Raw genomic sequence first — 23,217 nt, 5'->3', positions numbered from 1 at the left:
TAGTCTTGTGCTTCCATGAGCCATAGTAGTCCGCTACAGCCCGGTTCACCAGAGTCCTGCTAGCCCAGCACTACTGCTCCGGAACACTTGACTGGCCGGTATGTGATTCACTTCGTTCATGTGTCTGTCCCTTCGGGGAAATGTCACGCGGTGACATCCGGAGTCCTGCCTAGCCTGCTACAGCCCGGTTCACCGGAGTCCTATTAGCCCAGTGCTACAGCCCGGATTCGCACGTTGCTGACCGGCATGCTCGATGTTGATTCATGTATGCCTGTCCCCGTAAGTTAGTGCCACTTTGGGTTCACGACAAGTCATGTCGGCCCGGGTTCTCTGTCATATGGATGCTAGCAACAGTATCATATACGTGAGCCAAAAGACGCAAATGGTCCTGGGCCATGGTAAGGCGACACCCGTGGGAATACCGTGCGTGAGGTCGCAAAGTGATATGAGGTGTGACCGGCTAGATCGATGTGACTTGGAATCGCGGTCCTGACACTCTGCCAGCGGCCCTGTACGGCCCATCTTCATCAGCAAATGCTCAAGACCCTCGCGAGGGGCCAAGCCTCGCGAGGCGGACGAAGCAAGACCTCCTCGGGGGCAGCCTCACTAGGTTGGCTCGCGAGGGGCGGAGAGATCAAGGCGAGGGGCACCTCGCGATGTTCCTGTGATGCAAGCCATGATGAACAAGGCCAGGCGGGCGCCAGAGCGTGTAGCATACTTGTTTCCTCTTTGGTGCTAAAGAGGCAAACGCAGGCGAGGAGTCCCGAGGCATCCGGCAATGGTTTCCATATCGGTGCAACAAGACCAAGACCAGCAGGACGGTAGGATGGAGGTCACCGTGGAGCCCATGACAGCGTCACCACCAGAGCCTTTGGCAGGCGAAGACCATCTTTAGTCAGGATAACTTGTACTAGTTGTCTCCCTTCAAACTTGGCCGTTGTTGGATCCCTTCCCGCCTACATTTGGGAAGAGGACCAGGGCCACTATAAATAGGACGAGCCACCATAGTAGGAGGGGAGGGATCTTGGGTCATTCAGATCATCCTCAACCACCCAAGCCTACCGAGCTCAAGGACACCTCTCCTCAGGAGGCTTTTCTTCCCTTGTACTAGTTCTTCCTCAGCCCAAGAGGCAATCCACCACACCACATTGGAGTAGGGTATTACACCACATCGGTGGCCCGAACCAGTATAAACCATGTGTCCCTTGTTCTGCGAGTTCGACGTGCTGAGCTTTGAGATCGCAGTGAGCGCGTGGGCTAGAGGGGGAGAGATCTTCGTGCGCACCCTAGTGTTCGAACCTCGAGGGTTTTCCCGGAACCCGCAATCTGACAGTACGATTTCCCACCCATTTTGCTTCACTGGAGCATGTGCTTGTAGTTCAAATTTGAATTATGGACTACATTAAATAAGTAGAAAACTTAGTAAGTAGTAATATATACAATGGCCAAACGAACCCTGAACTATTTCAAATTTCAGCCCGACACTCCTGTTATTCTATGTTGCCTGTAGAAAACAAAGGTCAAGGCGAGAAGAGGCGGCGATTATCGTTTTGCCCACAAGCGGGGCATGTTTCCCTACCGGAACCACGAGGGTTGTGACAGGCTCTGGATTGTAAGAGGCTTGTAATATAGCTTTGCCCAAATTGGACAATTATATGTACCATGTAGTGACACAATGCCAAGTTTCATGATTTCCTGGTGAGTTTTGGATTTACAGAGATTTAAAAACCGAGATTCGCAATGTTTGTGGCCAAGCCAGGACGGCGAGACAGTTGAATTCGTTCCCATTCGTTCCATGGGACCTAAACATGTACCCCAAGGAAACATGTACGTTTTTTCTAGACATTTTGGTGCACTGGAGCATGTATTTGTAGTTCAGATTTGAATTATGGACATTAAATGCCTAGAAAACTCAATTAATGAATAAAAAAGGTCAAACGAACCCTGAATAATTTCAAAGTTCAGCGCGAATCTCCCGTTGTTCCGTGTTGCGTGTAGAAGAAAATACGAGGCTAGAAGAGGGAGCGATTATCGTTTGGCCCACAAGGGGACACGTTTCCCTATTGAAACCACGAGGGTTCTTCCGACAGGCTCCGGTTTGTAATAAAGCTTGGCCCAAATTGGCAATGTTTTTACCACGACATATATGTGCCATATGTGACACCATGCCACCTTTGATGACTTTCTGGTGAGTTTAGGATTTATGGGGATTTAAAAACCGAGGTTCAAAATGTTTGAGGACGAGCCAGGACACTGGTACGGTTGTAATTCGTTCCCATTCCTGGCATGGGACCTAAACATGCACCCAAAGACACATCTATAATTTTTCTAGCCATTCTCATGAACTGGAGCATGTATTTGTAGTTCAGATTTGAATTATGGACATTAAATGCCTAGGAAACTCAATTAGTCTATAAAAAGGCCAAACAAACCCTGAATAAGTTTAAATTTCAGCACGGATATCATGTCGTTCCATATAATGTTGCCCGTGGAAGAAAATACAAGGCGAAAAGAGGCAGTGATTACGTTTCGCCCACAAGGGGAACACGTTTCCCTACCGAAACCACGAGGCTTCTTTGAGAGAAGCTCCGGCTTCTAAGAGGTTTGTAATAAAGCTTGGCCCAAATTAGTCAATGTTTTTACCACGACATATATGTGCCATGACGTGACACCATGCCACCTTTGATGACTTTCTGGTGAATTTAGGATTTACGGGGATTTAAAAACCGAGATTCCAAATGTTTGAGGACGAGCCAAGATGCGGGTACGGTTGTAATTTGTTCCCATTCCTTGCATGGGAACTAAACATGCACCCAAGGACACATGTATAAATTTTCTAGCCATTTTGGTGAACTGGAGCATGTATTTGAAGTTCAGATTTGAATTATGGACATTAAATGCCTAGGAAACTCAATTAGTGTATAAAAAGGCCAAACGAACCCTGAATAAGTTTAAATTTCAGCATGGATATCATGTCATTCCATGTTGCCCGTAGAAGAAAATACAAGGCGAAAAGAGGCAGTGATTACATGGTTCCGTGCCACTTTTCTGTATTATCATACACGCATATTGTTATGGACCGTGCGCGATCTTGGGCACTCCCGCCCCGCATCAATTCCTTTACCCAAAATTCAGTAGCCGCCATACTTCAATCATCGCCCACACTCCTCCAGCACGGACCTTATAGTAAAATTGTAGTAGCCGAGGCATTTGAACCATCGCCCTCCCTCGTCCACCACCATCTCCAACCACCATTACTAAAATTTTCAGTAGCCGCGGCATATCCTCAAACACCCCCCCCTCCACAGTCCCCCACCCGCCCCCTCCCCCCCTCGAACCCTAGCTCGTGGCCACCGCCGGTGCCACCGGCGCTGCCGCCAACTCCTGCCGGTCTGCCCATTCCTCCTAGCTTAGATAATAAAGTTCATGTTACCCAGTGATTCCCATACCGTCGCCCCACTCCCCTGAGTTTTTAGATGAGGCATGCGGTGTCCCTCCCCGCCAGATCCACATCCCCTGCTCCAGAATGTCACAGCCTAAGCTCGACCACGTATCCCGGGGAGCCCGACGAGCGTTCGGCCAAGAAGAGGTCTATCATGGCCTCTCCGGCGGACGTTGGCGAGGTGGCCGCTGTTCGCCCCGACCTGTCGATCCTGGAGCAACACGTCACCGCAGAAGCTGGCGAAGACGTTGACTATGTTGCCATGTCGAAGGCTTCATGTCAGCGGGCTAGCATATTACCGTATCTCGGGAAAGCTGGCTACGACATCAAGCTCGTCCAGAGCGACGGCTTCACGTGGGCCATGTCACAGGTTAAGTGGTCCATACCCAACCCCTCTGGTTCAACCGTCGTCGATCTCTTCGACGGCCCTGCCGCTGATCTCCTCCGCCAAGCGGTCAAGGATTTGCGATCCTTATACGCCATCGATCCCATTTTGTCATTTCTGAAGGACACGTTCTATGGCGGTGGCTTGGGATCCTCAATTGCCAAGTCAGATCTCATCGACCACGACCACGAGGAGGGCACCCATGAAGGTTCTTCCTAGGTGAAACAGCCCATCTGTGACATCAAAGAGCACACCATGGGTCTGTGCTCTTCCAACTGGAAGGATCCCGTCCATGAAATGTGAGGCAACATTCTATCAGCAAATCTTACCTTTTCTAGCTTGCCAACCCGTACCCTTTGTTGTAGTAGCATTTTTCGTGCGGTGCTTTAATTGTGTCGTGTTTAATTATTTCAGTTATGCAAAAATGTATTGTTCAATAGGGCTATGTGATGTTTAACTATGAACTGTCCACTTCAGTTTCACGAATGGATATATTTGGTTGTTTATAGTGAGTAGATGCCTTGTTTATCTGTATTTGGTTGTTAGGTTGGTTGGAGTGAGCATTTTTCCAGTTATCGAGCAGATGCCTTGTTTATATGTATTTGGTTCTTAGTTTGGTTGTAGTGAGCATTTGTCCAGTTATCAAGCAGATGCCTTGTTTATCTGTATTTGGTTGTTAGGTTGCTTTTCTTTAGCATTTGTCCAGTTATCAAGCAGATGCCTTGTTTATCTGTATCTGCTTGTTAGGTTGGTTGCAGTGAGCATTTGTCCAGTTTTCAAGCATATGCCCTGTTTACCTATATTTGCTTGTTAGGTTGGTTGCAGTTAGACTTTGTCAAGTTTTCAATGGCTATATTTGGTTTTTATACTGGTCATTTATGCCTTGTTTATTTCAGTCATTCACAATGTGTTGTTCATTATGTGCAAGTCGGAACTGTGTCGCTCGACTTCATCAATACCAGTTTGAACGGCTATATTTGGTTCCAGTTATTCCTGGTGTAGTTAAGACATGCCCTTTATTTCAGTTTTACACATTTATCCAGTGTGATGTTTAAGCATTACCTACGTTCTAATCATTTTCAACAATACCAGTTTGAATTGCTATATTTGATGGCTGTTAAGCCTGCTGTCGGTAACATTGCCTTCCATTTTATATCTGCTTTAACAACATGCTGAAACCAACACATTCAAGCTATTATTTGGAGATGATGTTGTTTACCTTTGCGATATTTGTTTGATGTTAAGGTTGCTGTACTTATCATGCATTTCCGCTACTTATGCAGGACAACAACGGGAGTGGCCACCATTTTCCGCCGAGGGTAAATTCATCCCTCGGCTTGTACTCCCCCTGTCGTTCCATAATGTAGTGCATATAGATCCAGGCCTGGACACTTGTTAGATTCTAATATTGACTTGTTGCTTGTAGGTACATATGCCCTTGGCAAGGATCCACGCATCGACCCTTTTTGCGTATGGGGCAATGAGATATTCATGAACAAGCATCAAGTGAGGAAACTGATAAGGATTATTAGCAAAAAGTTACGAATGGTGGCAAGCAAATTATTTGTTTATGCTCTATCCAACACAACAGTTAGTTGTAGGATGGTAACTACAAACTCTGCAGCCTTCTCTTTTTACTGCCCATAATGAGTTGTTAGACAACAATGTCTGAATCTTTTTCGTTCGCAGTGGTTCCCGTAGCAGTTCACTCAAGATTACCTCGCAAAGTACATGATTGGTGGACACGCAATGAAGGTTAAAGTATTTCATCCAGACTACAATGAGCATCGAGAATCATAATGAAGACAATGAAGGATGGACGGGCAGCCCTCACAAGGGGTTGGCCTAGAGTCGTGCGCGCATTACGCATGGAGGAGGGCACAATATGGGCATTCCGCTTCACCTTCTCCAGCAACCAGAATGTCTTTCACCTCTCTCTTTATAGTCTTTAGTACAACTGTGGTTCATCATTCTTTACTTGGTGCTTCTGTAGTTCTTCAGTATTTGTACCTGTGCATTGGTGGTTGAACCTATATTTGTAATAAACATGGTTGGATATGAAATAAGTGATTGCCTACTTTCAAATTCAAAACATGTGATTTTTAAATTAGGGATTACACTGCACACGGTTTGCGAAAGCGAAACGTCTGCGATAGACGTGGAGATTAGAAACATTTCTAGGATCCACTACGTGTGCGATCAATCTCCACTGCACACACGACATCCTCTTGAAAACTGTTTGCATTAGGCCACCTTGCGCAAACGTTTACCACATAAAAACTATGTTTGATGGACGCCTTTGCCACACAGTTTCTTCTACGCATCGTGTGGGATGCATTCAATAACGGAAACGATAAAATTGTTAATATCGTGTGCAATGGCAACGCTATCACAAACGATTTAACGGGGAAAATTGTGTGTGATGTACCTGTGAACGGAAACGTTTTCCTTGGAGCGACTGTGTGGGATGCACATATGAACGGAAACGTTTAGTGGGGACTGACTGTGTGGGATGTACTTGCGACCGGAAACAATTTCGCCTGTATAATTGTATTTTTTAGCTCTACTGTACGTATTTCCGTATTTGAGTGCTCGCCGGTCGCACACGTACTCATTTTGCCGAGCGTGTGTGCCAGGAGGGCATATCCCCGACGGTTTCTGGGTCATGTGGGAAGGACCCCCCTATCGCCGTCACTCACAAGGCGACGGTTCCAAATGCCGTCAAGGAAAGGGGTTAAAAACCGTTTGTATAGCACCGACGCGTACCAGTGGTAGTTTTCTTGGCCTTGCGGGTTTCTATCATTGCTTTGTGAAAGACTTTAGCACTATTGCCACACCGTTGCATGCCTTGAGTAAGAAAATGCACCCTTTGTTTGGGGACCTTTGCAATCTACCGCATTTGATGAGCTCAAATCCTTGCTTACTCATGCTTCGATTCTTGCTTTGCCTAATTTTGACAAAACTTTTGAGGTTCATTGTGATGCTAGTGGTAATGGAATTGGTGGAGTTTTGATGCATGAAAAATGATCCATTGCATATTTTAGTGAAAAACTCTCAGGTTCTCAACGTAATTATCCCATCTATGACAAAGAATTGTATGCTTTAGTGCGTGTGTTGCATGTTTGGGAGCATTATCTTCGACCACATGAGTTTGTCATACATACCGATCATGAGACACTTAAGTACCTTAAAGGCCAAACCAAGTTGAATAAATGGCATGCTAAATGGAGTGAATTTATTGAATCTTTTCCCTATGTGATCAAGTACATTAAGGGCAAAGATAATGTTGTGGCGGATGCTCTTTCCCGAAATGCATGTTAATTACTCAACTTGAATTGAATGTTGTTGGATTTGATCATATCAAAGATTTGTATGAGAACGATGTGACTTTTGATACTCCTTTTGCTAAGTGTGTGACGCATACATCTTGGGAACAATATTATATCAAAGATGGTTATCTAATGAGAGCTAACAAACTATGCATCCCCGAGTCCTCTCTTCGTTTGTTACTTTTGCAAGAGGCTCATGGGGGCGGACTCATGGGACACTTTGGATGCGACAAGACTTTTGCCACGCTCTCCAAGAACTACTTTTGGCCCTAGATGTTCCGCGATGTCTCACGCTTCACAAATCGGTGCTCTACATATCGCAAAGCTAAGTCACAATATCAATCCCATGGTTTACATATGCCACTACCTATTCCACATCAACCTTGGGAAGATATTAGCATGGATTTTGTATTTAGATGACCTAGGACTCAAAATGGCAAGGACTATGTATTTGTTGTTGTGGACCGGTTCTCTAAAATGGCTCATTTTATCCCTTACAATAAGATCGACGATGCTTCACATGTTGCAAATCTTTTTTGTAGGGAAATCTTGACGTTACAGGGAGTGCCAAAGACAATTGTGTGAGACCGAGACGTCAAGTTCTTAAGCTACTTTTGGAAGACGTTATGCGCCAAGCTCAGTATCAAGCTACTCTTCTCCACGGCTTATTGTCGGTCTCAAAACCGGCAGATCTCGGATAGGGGGTCCCGAACTGTGCGTCTAAGGATCAAGGGTAACAGGAGGTAGGGGACACGATGTTTACCCAGCTTTGGGCACTCTTGATGGAGGTAATACCCTACTTCCTGCTTGATTGACTTTGATAAGTATAGGGTTACAAGAGTTGATCTACCTCGAGATCGTAATGGCTAAACCCTAGATGTCTAGCCTGTTTGATTATGATTGCCCCTACAGACTAAACCCTCCGGTTTATATAGACATTGGAGGGGCTAGGGTTATAAAGAGTCGGTTTACAGAGAAAGGAATCTTCATATCCGAGTGCCAAGCTTGCCTTCCACGCCAAGGAGAGTCCCATCCGGACACGGGGGAATGTCTTATATCTTGTATCTTCGCAGCCCATTAGTCTGGCCCATGTTGCATAGCCCGGACGCCCGAGGACCCCCTAATCCAGGACTCCCTCAGTAGCCCCTGAACCAGGCTTCAATGACAATGTGTCCGGCATGCAGATTGTCTTCGGCATTGCAAGGCGGGTTCCTCCTCCGAATACTTTAAAGTAGTTGATCAACAAAATCTATGTCCGGATCTATTTAACAGTCACAACCCCACTGCCACAAGGGCATAATACTTAATCAAAAAACAAGATATGTCTTCACTGATAGTGTTTGCTGGTGAGACGTTACGTCTGGCCTCTTTATTATTTCGAACTGCTTTTCAATCTCCTGTTTCGCGTTTCGAGACGCAGCCGCTGGTGACACGTCTTGTCAAACAGAGATCATGCCCTCTTATTATGGGATTCTCATCAATACGGGCTTGGGTAATCCAACTGTGCCGTCCGCACGACCCCTTGGGAATACGCGAGTTTCAAGGCTCGTGGGGGTACACTCTATATTCACTACCTTTATAAGGATATAAGAATCCACCTTTTCATCCCACACCTTCTTCTTCCTCAGCCCATCCGCCCTCGAGCTCCAGCGCCCAAGCTTCGATCCCTTCCATCCCCAGAAAACACTCTAGCCATGTCCGGATCTCGAACGTAGGGCAAGTGGATGGACTCCTCCGTCACGGAGGAGAACATCAAGGAGCTCCGGGAGGCGGGGTATTTAGCCAAGGAAATCGCCCACCGGCTTCCGGCCAAGAAGCAGATCATCCCTACTCCGGAGCCCCATGAGAGGGTAGTATTTATTCCTCATTTCCTTCGCGGACTAGGGTTTCCCCTCCATCCTTTTGTCCGTGGCCTTATGTTTTACTACGGGCTAGATTTCCATGATCTAGCCCCGAATTCCTTTCTCAACATTTCGGCGTTCATCGTCGTGTGTGAGGCATTCCTCCGCATCCCTCCCCACTTCGGCCTATGGTTCAAGGTCTTCAATGTGAAACCAAAAGTGGTGGATGGCCAACACGCGGAGTGCGGCGGCGCCATGGTGAGCAAGCTCCCCAACGTCACTTGGCACTAGTACATCGAGCTCCTAAACAAATGGTTTTTAACCCCTTTCCGCGACGGCATTTGGAACCGTCGCCAAGTGAGTGTGGGCGATAAGGGGGTCCTTCCCACACGACCCAGAAACCATCGGGGATATGCCCTCCTGGCACACACGTTCGGCAAAATGAGGTCGTGTGCGACCGACGAGCGCTCAAATACGGAAATACGTATAGTAGAGCTAAAAATACAATTATACGGCGAAATTGTTTCCGATTGCAAGTACTTCCCACACAGTCAGTCCCCGCTAAACATTTCCGTTCGTATGTACATCCCACACAGTCGCTCCAAGGAAAATGTTTCCGTTCACAGGTACATCACACACAATTTTTCCCGTTAAATCGTTTGCGTTATTGAATATAACACACACGGTCCGTGGAAGAAACTGTGTGGCAAAGGCTGTCCATCACACACAGTTCATGTGGTAAACATTTGTGCAAGGTGGCCTAACACAAACAGTTTTCAAGAGAAAGTCGTGTGTGATTGTTCATTGATCCAACACGGTTTATTCCTAGAAACTGTGTGTGTTGCCTGAGGTCATCGCCCGCGGTATTTTTTCAACAACCGTTTGCAATAGCAAAACCCAATTAGCAGGCTAATTCGCCATTAGCAGGCTAATTATTCGGTTATTCATAATCCATTTATTAATCTAATTCACATTTCATATTAAGCACACAATATATTTCATTTTCATAATTGAAATACATCAGAGTACAACATCATATAGCTTCAGCACTCAGCTACCCCATTACACAACTACACCAGGACCAAGTTTCACATGCAACATCTATAACCTTTAAAATTAGCATCATAGATGGTACATAGAGAGATGTATCTCATCTGGAAAACTGCTGAAGCAGAAGGCGAATATTGAGCCTTCATTGATGTTGAAGGTCTTTGTAACTTTAGGCCAATGCCTGTGGATGATTGACCGTCCATCCTTCGTCCTCTTCAGGAACACTTCAATATTGAACCATGGGTGTTGTATGAATACCTTCCTCGCCTCCTGACCATACAGGTGGTTTGAGAGGTAATCATCAGTGAACTGCTTTGGAAAGGCCTGAAAACATGGATGTGCATAAATATCTTCTCTATATTGGAAATGGGGCAAAGGAATAAAAAAGGCAAGGTATAATAGTTAGTACCGTCCTGTAGTGAACTGATGTCTTCTTCATTGTGCAGACAAAGATCTTGTTGTTTTTTGTCACCAATTTCTTTATCCTAACAATCTTTCTGCGTTTCTTGACTTGACTGATATTCATCGACGACTCATTTCCCCATATGCAAAAAGGGTCTAACAGTGGGTCAAAACCTCTAACAGTAGGACCTACATGTGCAAGGCCAAATTTTTAAAAACCTAAATATTAGAATGGTTCCTGCAATTGCACAATAATGTGCTATTAGAACACGGACCATGCACGTGCTAACCTCGATTGTAAACCTCAGTGCTTCCCATTGTTTCCCTGCAACACATATAAGGTAGTTAGTCATCAGGCTAAGTAAGGGTTCGCATGCTATCAGTAAAATATGTTGATGAAAAATAATCACATTGCAGATTCATCAGATTAATTCAAGCCACACGGAAACCCCATTTATCCAAACCAAGCATGATTAAGAACTAGGAAATATAGCACTTGTATATGTTTCTATGTATTAAGTGCAGCCAAATTTGATTTAGTCCTCACATGCACAACAATACAAAATTCTACCCACGACAATTGGACATCGCATTGCAGAATTGAACCAAGCAGTTAACTAAACACCACAACAAATGAACCAAACATTAACTGAGCACCACATTGCACAATATAACATACTCCTAATAGAAGATCAGACAGTTAACCAAACAGTTAACTACAGCCAATTGTAGCAATTGTATTTGTTTCTCATGTATTTACTACAGCCAAATTCAATTTATTCCTCACATGGTATACAATAACAGAATGCACCCACAATTTTGTAAAGGTAAATTCGATTTATTTCTCACATGGAAGACAATACAAAATTGCATCCTGAAGAATTGAACATCACATTTGCAGAATTAAACCAAACAGTTAACTGAAGACAACAACTAGTTAACAAAACAGTTAATAAGTGAGCACCACACTGCACGACATATAGAACATATACACTAGAGCAATAGATTGCATGGTAAAATTAGATAGCACAATTCACTAGAATTTGTGAAGGAAAGGCAGGAGCAGCACACGCAACGGGTAAACCGAGCATGCTTAACCGGCGTAGCTAGCAAATGGCAGGGTGCTCCTTCATGATCTGGGGGTCAGCACGAATGGCAGCCATCGCGACCTCATCCGCGCATGCGGGCGCGATTTCCTTCTCCGCTGCCAAATGCTCCTTGAGGTCTTGGCTATACTGCATGCACCATGGCTTAGGCCGGTGCTTATTTGGTGGAGGGGTCGGTGATTTGGGTGGAAGGTGTCACGCTCGCGCCGGCGGTCAGGGCATGTGGGATGTGCAAGGAGGAGGAGGATGGGGGTCGGGTGTGGATTACCTTCCTAGGTAGGCGAGGCCGAGGAGCGTGAAGGAGGGTCGATGGCGAGGAGGCGGCGGCGCTGCAAGCAAGGAGTGAAGGTTTAAACATGGAAAGGAAGGCGGAAACAGGGGAAATGTGGCTTTTGGTAAGGGGGAGGGGCTGGGAGGTAGATATTTCCGTGGAAGCCAAAAATTTGGAATCGCTTCAGCGAAAAAACTGGCGCGCAAAGTGTCATCACACACGGTACCTTATTCAGAACTGTGTACGATATGTGAACATCACAAAGGATTCAGATAGCTTAACCCATGTGTGTTGAGTTTGAATGTCAAAAATTTTGGTTCGAATTTCCCTGGTTACAGTGGTCATCCACGTCATTGCATAATTTGGGTACACAAAGGAGACTAACTTCTTAATCGAGCAAGTTCAGCAATTAAACAGAGCTAGTTGACCTAAACATTACTCTGACAAATTAAAGACCAGCGCTCTTAATTAACAACACAAAGAGTACTACTACAGCTCGTGCTCGTCGATCTCCGCCGCCGCCTCCATGTCCAGCTCGCACCCGACGGTCTCCCGGGAAAGGGGCTCCATGGCATCAATTGCACCAGACTCGGCAAGCATCTCGCCATCTGCGTCTGCCATATCTTTGGAATAGGCCACCAAGAGTTGGGCGTGGGCGGCCACGGTCTGGGCTCTGGCAAGCTCCGTCGTGGCAAGGTATGCCGCGCAGGAACGGACGGCTGCTCGAACTCTCTCGGCGATTGCCAGCTCTTCGGCCGTGGGCTGCCGACCGTTGTCGGAGAAGCTTCGTTCGATTTGTGCAGTGACCGCCACAAGCTGGGCGTGGATGGCCTCGACATGGTAGTGGGCGGCCTCCAGCAGGGCTAAGGCCACCGCTGCAGAATGGACAGCTGTTGTGCCGCTCTCGCCAGTTGCTATCCCCGAGGCAGATGCTGCTGCCGCCGCCTGAGAAGCAACAATGGTTGTTTGGGCTGCCTTGGCCACCCGGACGCAGACTGCGGTCGCCCTCACGAAGCTAGCACGCGCCTGCCGGCTGCGGCCGCGCTCTCGACGGAGTGGGCCGCCGAAGTTGCCCTCACGACGTGGGCCCACGTCCCCATCTTTCACCGGCGATGAATGAACAGTGAAATGATATTTCGGGAGTGAGCTAGTGTGCTTGACACGGCGGCTGTGGACTGTAGCCGACGCACCTTCTCTCGTAAGCCATGGGCGTACTATACACCGACGGTGCTCCAAGATATTTTGTGCTGCATCACACACGGTTGGTGATAATAAACTATGTGCGATCTACTTGATTTATTGTCTTGATCATTTGAATTACGTAATGGGCTGACAGCTACAAAGGATGGTGTTTGAATTGTTAGAAATTTTATCTACAGTGAACATGCAACTATAGGTGTGTCCTCAAAAAATTGGAATTATTCAGGGTTCGTTTGTACATTTTTATACATTAACTGGGTTTTCCAGGCATTTTATGCGCATAATTCAAATTTGAACTACATGCACATGCTCCAGTACATATAAACTGATTGAAAAATAAAATATGTGTCCTTGGTTGCATGCTTAGGTCCCATGCAAGAAATGGGAATGAATTTCAGACACCCTGCCACCGTCACTCGGCCGCAAACATTGAGATACATGGTTTTTAAATTCTAGTAAATCCAAAACTCATCTGAAATTCATGAAACTTTGCATGCTATAATGTAGCGGCATCAACATGCCGTGGTAAAAATTTTGTCCCATTTGGGGCAGGTTTGGGTATAAGCTTCTCACAAACCAGAGCTTCTCACAACAAGCGTGATAGTTTCAATAGGGAACGTGCCACCTTTGGGGACGAAACGATATCTGTTGCCTCTTATTGCTTTCAAAATATTTCGAGTGTCAACATAGAACAACAAGAGTGTTGTGTTCAATTTTGGAATTTTTCGGGGTTCGTTTGGACATTATTATACATTAACTGGGTTTTCCAGGCATTTTTTGTGCATAATTAAAATTGAACTACATGCACATTCTCCAGTGCATATAAATTGGTTGAAAAATCAAATATGTGTCCTTGGGTGCATGCTTATGTCCCAGGCAAGAAATGGGAATGAATTTCAAACACCAGGGCATCGTTGATTGCCGGCAAAACATTGAGATGCCTGGTTTTTAAATTCTAGTAAATCCAAAACTCGTCTGAAATTCATGAAACTTGGCATGCTATCACGGAGCGGCATTAACATGTCGTGGTACAAATTTTGTCCCATTTGGGGCAGGTTTGGGTATATGTTTCTCACAAACCGGAGCTTCCTTAGGGAGTCCTGGATTAGGGGTTCCTCGGACAGCCGGACTATATACTTTAGCCGGACTGTTGGACTATGAAGATACAAGATCGAAGACTTCATCCCGTGTCCGGAAGGGACTCTCCTTGGCGTGGAAGGCAAGCTTGGCAATACGGATATGTAGATCTCCTCCCTTGTAACCGACTCTGTGTAACCCTAACCCCCTCCGGTGTCTATATAAACCAGAGGGTTTAGTCCGTAGGACAACAACAATCATACCATAGGCTAGCTTCTAGGGTTTAGCCTCCACGATCTCTTGGTAGATCAACTCTTGTAATACTCATATCATCAAGATCAATCAAGCAGGAAGTAGGGTATTACCTCCATCGAGAGGGCCCGAACCTGGGTAAACATCGTGTCCCCCGCCTCCTGTTACCATCCGCCTTAGACGCACAGTTCAGGACCCCCTACCCTAGATCCGCCGGTTTTGACACCGACATTGGTGCTTTCATTGAGAGTTCCACTATGCCGTCATCATAAGGCTGGATGGCTCGTCTCGTTGTCAAGGACAACATCACCTTTGGGGGAGCCCTGGCTGTAGGCCAAACTCTCCGACTAGACGGTTTCGTCATGACTGCCCGTTCGGCCGTTGCACCGACGATGACTTCTCGGGTCATCGAAAACAGCCTCCACGTCAGCTCGGAATTCACCGAACAGTTGGATCCAATGGAGCTCTCTTCCTTGAACGAGCTCTTGGATTGCATCGCCGCCTTGGGAGTCGCTATAGACTATGATCAGATCGGGCTTAAACCCGATCAAAGGGAGATTAACTCTCCGCCGGTCACCCATCAGATAGCAGTGGTGGAGGAGCAACGCAGCGATTCTTCTTCTATCTTGAGGACAAACTATGTCCGGATTCCCGGGCTCTCCGAGTCGAATACGCGTCTACAGGAGGACATGGCTCAAGCCTTGAACCTAGAATCAGGCAGCGGGCCAGACCTATTGGGCAAGATCCCGGAGCCCGAACTGCCAAGCTCGGAAACTCCTCCGCCCCTGGGTCTCAGATCGGGTCAGGGTTCAGACCTAAATCCACCCACCCACCCAGATATAAGTGATCTTTCCCGCATTAGACAAGAGCCCCAAGAGACAGTACACCACATTGGGCCAGATTCCTCCTTGTAATGAGCAAGGTTAAGGACTGTCGCGAGGAAGACGCAATTTCATTCTTTTGCAAAAATTGCACGGACAGGGGAATCCTCAACGCCATAAGTCACCGTGACATAGCACACTTCACTGACTTGGCGGCCACAGTACGGAAGTACTGTGCGATGGAGAGCGCCTGGAAAACCCAAAAAAAATTTTGGGATCCTCCGGCTCTCACAAAACCCCCCGTCCGAACTAAAAGGGTGTACTCTCGTAAGTCACCCGATCCAATTACAAAGAAACAAAAGCCCACTACAGGGCGTGGAACTGTATTGGAGGGATGGCTTAATGGGCCATGCAAAATTCACAATACAGCAGATACCATGCCAACACACAGCCTTAGAGCGTGTTGGGTACTCCGGCAGGTGGCCAAGAGCGGTGAGGATCTCCTCATCAACAATACCGCAGAGCACCATCCCGTGGAAAACAACAACACAGTATTGACAGTCTTCGAGACCTTCGCCTCAAACAACAGGCGTAAGCGAGCACTCCGCAGCCTTGCCGAAGTCTGCCATGTGGCAGCAATAAATCCATGGAGCGATACGGCTATCACCTTCAATGGCAGTGACGTACCTAAATTCCGAACAGCCCGAGCACCAGCCGCCTTGGTCCTTAGTCCAATTGTGGACGGCTTCCGGCTTACTAAAGTGCTCATGGACGGCGGCAGCGGATAAAACCTCATCTATGAGGAGACTCTTCGAAAAATGGAAATAGACAAAAGCCGCATTGAGCAAAGCAGCACGACCTTCAGAGGAATCATCCCCAGTCGGGAGGCACGATGTGCTGGGAAAATCACACTAGATGTGGTATTCGGCACGCTGGAGAATTATAGGTCCGAAGAAATCACATTCCAAGTGGCCCCGTTCAATAGCGGATACCACGCCCTTCTAGGGCGGGAGGCATTCACGATCTTCCAAGCTATACCCCATTACGGGTACATGAAGCTCAAAATGCCCGGGCCCAATGGAATCATCACTCTAGCTAGTGATCCGGACATAGCACTCCGCGCCAAAAATTAAACAGCCGCACTGGCCCTCGAGGCGTTATCCGAAGCTCTCGCGGCCGAAGAATTAACTGCGCTGCGCTCCACAGGGACGACGTGATACTCGACAAAAGATCCAATTCCACCTCTTTAAACCAGCGGATGAAATAGTCAAATTCCAAGTCCATCCAACGGACCCTACAAAAACAGCATCCATCGGGGTACAGTTAAACCCCACAGTAGACGCCGCGCTACGAGAGTTCTTGCGCGCGAATTGGGACATCTTCGCCTGGCATCCTTCAGACATGCCAGGAATCCCACGCAGGCTGGCTGAGCATAGCCTTAACATTCTAAAGGGATTCAAGCTGGTCAAGCAAACTCTTCGGCGCTTCTCTGAGCCTAAGCGACAAGCCATGCGAGAAGAGCTAGCCAAGTTACTGGAGGCCGGATTCATTCGAGAAATAAAACATCCGGACTGGCTAGCAAACCTGGTGATGGTACCAAAGAAGGACAAACCCTGGCGCCTATGTGTTGACTTCAAGGACCTTAACAAGGCTTGCCCCAAGGATCCCTTCCCCCTCCCTCGCATCGATCAAATTATCGACGCAACCACAGCACACGACTCATTGTGTTTCCTCGACGCATACTCCGGATACCATCAAATTAAGATGGCGGAGTCCAATCAAGCCGCAACGGCATTTATCACTCCATACGGCCCCTTCTGTTTTAACACCATGCCTTTCGGGCTAAAAAATGTCGGTGCAACCTATCAACGCATGATTCAGACATGCTTGGAGACACAGATCGGCAAAACAATGGAGGCATACATAGACGATGTGGTCATTAAAACCAGACACGTCGAATCCTTAATAGATGACTTGAGGCTCACGTTCGACAATCTCCGAACATACGACATTAAGCTCAATCCGGAAAAATGCGTCTTCGGCGTGCCCGCCGGAAAGCTCTTAGGCTTCATCGTCTCCAACAGAGGAATCGAAGCAAATCCGGCTAAAATCCGAGCTCTGCCACAGTTGGCCATCCCAACAGACCTCAAGCAAATCCAGAAACTAACTGGATGCGTGGCTGCCTTAAGCCGTTTCATCTCCCGATTAGGAGAAAAGGCACTGCCTCTTTATCGCCTTCTTCGACGCACCGAACACTTCGAGTGGACGGATGCGGCCATGGCCGGATTAGAAGAAATAAAAGCCGTTTTGGCCACAAATCCAATCTTGGCTGCGCCAAATGTCGGCGAACCAATGCTGTTGTATATAGCGGCAACACACCAAGTTGTAAGCGCAGTGCTCGTCGTCGAACGAGAGATGGACGGACATAAGTTCCCGCTTCAAAAGCCGGTATACTATGTATCCACTGTCCTCACTCCATGCAAATCACGGTACCCACATTATCAAAAGATAGCATACGCGGTCTTCATGGCATCACGGAAACTACGACACTACTTTCAAGAGTGTTCAATTACGGTGGCCTCTGAAGTACCACTCAACGACATAATAAACAACCGCGAGGCCACGGGCCGGATTGCTAAATGGGCTATTGATCTCCTCCCGTTTGACATAATATACAAACCACGGCGAGCCATTAATTCACAAGTACTGGCTGATTTCGTCGCCGAATGGACAGAAGCCGAACTCCCTAAAGAGTACGGCGCGTACTCCAATTGGATCATGCACTTTGACGGCTCTAAAATGCTGGCTAGTCTGGGGGCTGGTGTCGTCTTGACATCCCCCACCGGAGATACAATCCAATACGTACTCCAAATACTATACACAGACTCCAACAACACAGCAGAATATGAGGCCCTGTTACATGGTCTCCGGATGGCAGTCTCCATGGGCATTCAACGCCTGGAGGTGCGTGGGGACTCGAACCTCGCAATATCTCAAATAAATGGAGACTTTGATGCCAAGGATCCAAAAATGGTGGCTTATCGCAACGCCGTCCTCAAAATGTCAGCTCGGTTCGAGGGGCTTGAATTCCACCATGTGGTCCGGGAAAACAATCAGGCGGCGGATATCCTCGCCCGCATCGGCGCTAAGCGCGACCCTGTCCCACCTAATATCTTCTTGGAAATGTTGTTTAAGCCATCCGTGGTATGGGAAGGAGAGACCGGTAACAATAGTCCAAACCCGGCCACAACGCTAGACACCGAACACTCTGACGTAATCGGAGGCTCTGCCACCGAAATAACACCTTCGGCCCACGTGATTATGGTCGTCATCGCCCCGTGGACAGAACCCTTTTTGGCTTACCTAACTAGGCAGGAACTACCTGAGGACCCAAACGAGGCACGTTGCATTGTGCGACGATCTAAAGCCCACAAGGTCCATGAGGGAGAGCTTTATAAGAAAAGCGCTACCGGAGTCCTTCAAAGGTGCATCTCCAAAGAGGAAGGACGGCAACTTTTGGCAGAAATTCATGCTGGACTTGGCGGCCACCACGCCGCAGCTCGGGCCCTTGTAAGCAAGGCCTTCCGTACAGGTTTTTATTGGCCGACAGCCCAGGCAGACGCACAGGACCTCGTTCAACGTCGCGTCGGTTGCCAGCTTTTTGCAAACCAAAGCCATATGCCACCTACCGCTCTCCAAACAATCCCCATCACTTGGCCCTTCGCGGTCTGGGGGCTTGATATGGTCGGACCCCTTAAAGGGGGAAGCCATAAGAAAAAATACCTATTGCTCATGGTGGACAAATTCACCAAATGGATAGAAGCCAAACCAGTTAAAACGGCCGAATCCGGACTAGTGATAGACTTCATATCCGGGGTTGTACACCGTTATGGCGTTCCCCACAGCATCATCACCGATAACGGCTCAAACTTTACAGCCAACAAGGTAAAACTTTGGTGCAGCAACATGGGCATCAAGCTCATTATGCTTCTGTCTATCACCCACAAACTAACGGTCAAGTCGAGCGAGCAAATGGTCTTATCATGTGCGGCATTAAACCCAGATTAGTGTGATCCTTGAAGGAATCCGATACGCACTGGGTAGAGGAGCTCGACTCCGTACTATGGGGGCTGCGGACCACGCCGAATCGCACTACCGAATACACACCGTTTTTTATGGTGTACGGCGCAGAGGCGGTGCTGCCCTGCGACATAATTCATGACTCACCTAGAGTGCGCATGTATGAAGAGAAAGAAGTCGAGCTCGATCGGCAGGACAGTTTGGACACCCTGGAGGAGGAGCGTGACGTGGCAAAAGCCCGTTCCGCATTCTATCAGCAACAGGCTCGAAGGTATCAAAGCAGAGAAGTACGGGCCAAAACTTATAACGTTGGTGAACTCGTTCTACGCCTACCGGAGAAGAAAAAGAACAAGCTCAAGCCCAAATGGGAAGGTCCCTTTGTTATTGACCAAGTTCTGAACGGTGGAGCGTACCGTCTGCGGGATGCATCGGATAATCGACTCGAGCCAAACACATGGAACGCAACCAGACTCCGAAGGTTCTACGCCTAGTGCCGGACTCTATGTTCGTCTCCTTACCTCTGTCAATTTTATTTATATTCGTTATCTGTCTTTTCTTTCTTTCTTCCCTTTTTTCTTCAAGGCCTTAAAAGGCTAAAATGTGTCTTGGCTACACAATCTTCACGCGCTAGCCGCGCTCATGATACCTGGGGGCTTCTTATACAGAAGCTTAATATAGCTATGTTCCGGGCTCTAGGCCCCACACATGTGTTACTTTTCACATGTACCTTTTTTTGCCATTATAGGCATCGATATGACTTAAGTTTTGGCCAAGCTGGGTTGCCTGGCTCTTGTGTTTATGCCCTATGTTCCCGTTAATTCGGCTAGGGCATAAGGGGAGCACCTCTGCGATTGTTACTGCCGGGTTAGCCGGATGTGTACCTCAGACTGGGTGAAGCCGAAAGCTAGCGTTCTTAAGGGAATATTCGGTCGGTGAACAAAAGATGATTTTTATTTATTGTACTACATGCCCCCAGATGTTTATATCCTGCATCTCTTTTTGCAGTTCGGACATGCACATTAATGCATGCGTACCCAGGGAAAGGAACCCTTAACGGAACTATTCTCCCTGGAAGATGTTTCTTACTATCCATGTAATATAACATAGCTAGTTGGGTACTTGTCTGTTCAAGCACTTATGACCCCTACGCCTGTTTTCCACGCGTACCCCGGTTTTTACATAACTGAGCGGGTATTCGGATACACTCCGGACTGTCGGGTCCGGAGGTCGAAGCGAAAAGGTCTGCCATGACAAATGATTTACAATCCGGCTAGGGACAATATATGTCACTTGAAGTACACAGTCACTTAGACTGACTAAATTCTTCTTCTATACCATCCAACAGGCTGTCTAGCCTACAGTCCTATTGGGAATACTTTGCGGCTAATTCTACTTGGTCATAAACCAAACTGACGGGGATCTCTTTCCCATCAGAGCCCACAGGTCCGACCTCGGCCATGTGGTTCGGGTCAGCCTTGGTATATCGCGTCTTCACCATGGCCCAGGCTTCCCTTGCACCTTATCGGCAGGCTGATATCTTCCATAATCGGAAGCGCCGCCGCGCTCCCTTGAGCTTTTCTACAAGCTCTCTCATGCCTCCTGGCAGGGAGGCGGATGGCCACAAGGCTTGGGCAATGCCCTGCATCACCTGTCGTACCTGTTCGTGCAGTTGTGAGAGCTCGGGCAGAAGATCGCCTGTAGACTCGGGCATCTCCTCCGCGGGACGACCCATCAGCATACCTACAGATATAACTCTATCAGCCGGTTTCTTCGCCGAACTCTTTAAAAGTTCATTCAAGCACTTACTGAAAATGATGCGTCGAAGCCTCTTATTCTCCTTTACAGAGTCAGCAAGCTGGGCTCGAACATCTTTCAGTTCAACGCCCAGCCGGGTATTGGCGTCTTGGAGATCGTTTTTCTCCCGCCTAACCCGTGTAAGCACGCGCTCGCCAACCTTTAGCTATCGGTTAGCATGTTGCTTATCCCCTCGCACGACCTTCGGATTCACTCTGGAGTCATCTGCAAAATCTATTGTTAGATTTGCATGCATGCCGCATACTACCTGGTACATGACATTCTTTGCAATGGAAACAAGTGTTACCAGATGGGGCCTTCTCGGACTCCTTCACTGCGGCAACTGCGGCCTGAAGCTGGGTTTGCACTCCTCCAGCTCTTGAGACAACTGGGTATTCTTCTCCGTAAGAACCTATGCAAACAATGATCCTTAAATCAGTTGTGCCAACTGTTTCAAGTCTCAGGGGCTACTGATATACATAATTATAAGATTTTCTTACCCGTATATCCTTTACATACTGGTCCGTGGCTCTGGCAAGACCATTTTGAGCAGCTCAGATGTATGCATCTCCTGAGTTGAAGGCATCAAACGCCTCTTGGGAGAAACAAGCGTTGCGGAGTACGGCCCGGCGACGCCTGTGATTCATGGCGCTCTCCACTTCGGAATTCGTAGCGGACAGCCTATCCGCATCCTCTGTAGGAGGAACATCCGGCGTTGGCCCCATGTTAGCGTCCGCCTCTAAGTTTGGCTCTGGAGCCCGACTGGTGGAGGCGTGGCCGGCAACCTCTCTGGATATAGTCCGGTGAGCGTTTTTCCTACTAGGAAACATGGGCGTTATTATATTTTAAAAGACGACAACCATGGAGCGGGGTTCTTTTTCATACCTGTGCGTCGGCGTCTCAGTCCTGACCGCCTTCCTTTTAAGCCTACCCGGCTTCGGTGCCCCCTGTTGGTGAGTCATTGCGGGTTCGGCATGGCGTCCCGAGGGCCTTCCCTGTAAGACACCATATGTGTGCGGTAGGTGAAGTGCAGAAAAAAAGGGATCCTTCTTGGAAGTTAGGACTCCGGTTTTACTTACATGAGATGCAGGGAGTAGTCCCGGATAATCGGCTATGATGGCCACCATGGCACCATCGCAGCTCAATTGATAGAACTTCCTGTCAATAAGCTCCACAAATGTGTCCGGATCTTCTTCGAGTCCGGGGTCGAGGGCCCGGTCAGGGTCCTCCGGTTGTGGAGGCGGGCTGTGGACCTCCCTTACAGCTTTTCGCAGTTCCTGCTATGAATGGCAAGGTAAATACTTATGACGAAGAATGCGGGAAGGTTTGGAGTAAAAAGTAGCAGCTCACCCAGCGTGGAGGGTTGTACATGGAGAATCCACCCCATGGCTTAATGCGGATGAACTCCTCTTCCTCTCCTTTGTACAAATCGGACAGAATTTTTGCTAGAGCAGCGACTGAGTCCGGTCCCTTACGACCACAACGGGTGGCATCGTCTTCTCCGTTGAAGTGCCACATGGGTTGCCCCCGATATTGAAGTGGCTGCACCCCCCGCATTATACATATTGACATGACCTCGATTACTGTCAATCCTGACTGGGCCAGCGTCTGTATCCGACCCATCAGGTAAAGGACTTCCCCATTATCTTCCTCCTGGGGGCCCCGAGGGTGCCAGCTGCGGCGTTTCTTCAAGGGAGTGTTATCGAACTCAGGAAGGCCCATCCGAATAGGGTCCGGAAGGGGGACGTCCTCCATATAAAACCACTCTGAAGGCCAGTCTTCGGATGTCTTCTTCGGAGTACCGGACAGGTATCCGGTCCCGGCGACGTGCCATATTTCGGCTCCACCCACTTGATATATTGACCCCTCCTGTGTACGGGGTACGAGGCAGAATAGCCTCTTCCATAGCTCGAAATGACCTTCGCAGCCCAAAAACAGCTCGCAAAGGGCGACATAGCCAGCGATGTGTAATATGGAGGCGGGAGTAAAGTTATGCAGCTGGAGGCCGTAGAACTCCAGGAGACCGTGGAGGAACGGATGGATTGGAAATCCGAGCCCCCTTAATAAGTAAGGGACAAGGCATACCCGCTCCCCCATGGATGGGTTGGGAAAGCTCTCCGCTTGCTCCCCGCCGTTGTAGGTGGCGAGTCCGGCTCGAACGGGGACC

This window comes from Triticum aestivum, chromosome 6D (genome assembly GCF_018294505.1).
Source record: "Triticum aestivum cultivar Chinese Spring chromosome 6D, IWGSC CS RefSeq v2.1, whole genome shotgun sequence".
Classification (NCBI taxonomy): domain Eukaryota; kingdom Viridiplantae; phylum Streptophyta; class Magnoliopsida; order Poales; family Poaceae; genus Triticum; species Triticum aestivum.
Note: the sequence above shows the minus strand (reverse complement) of the source record.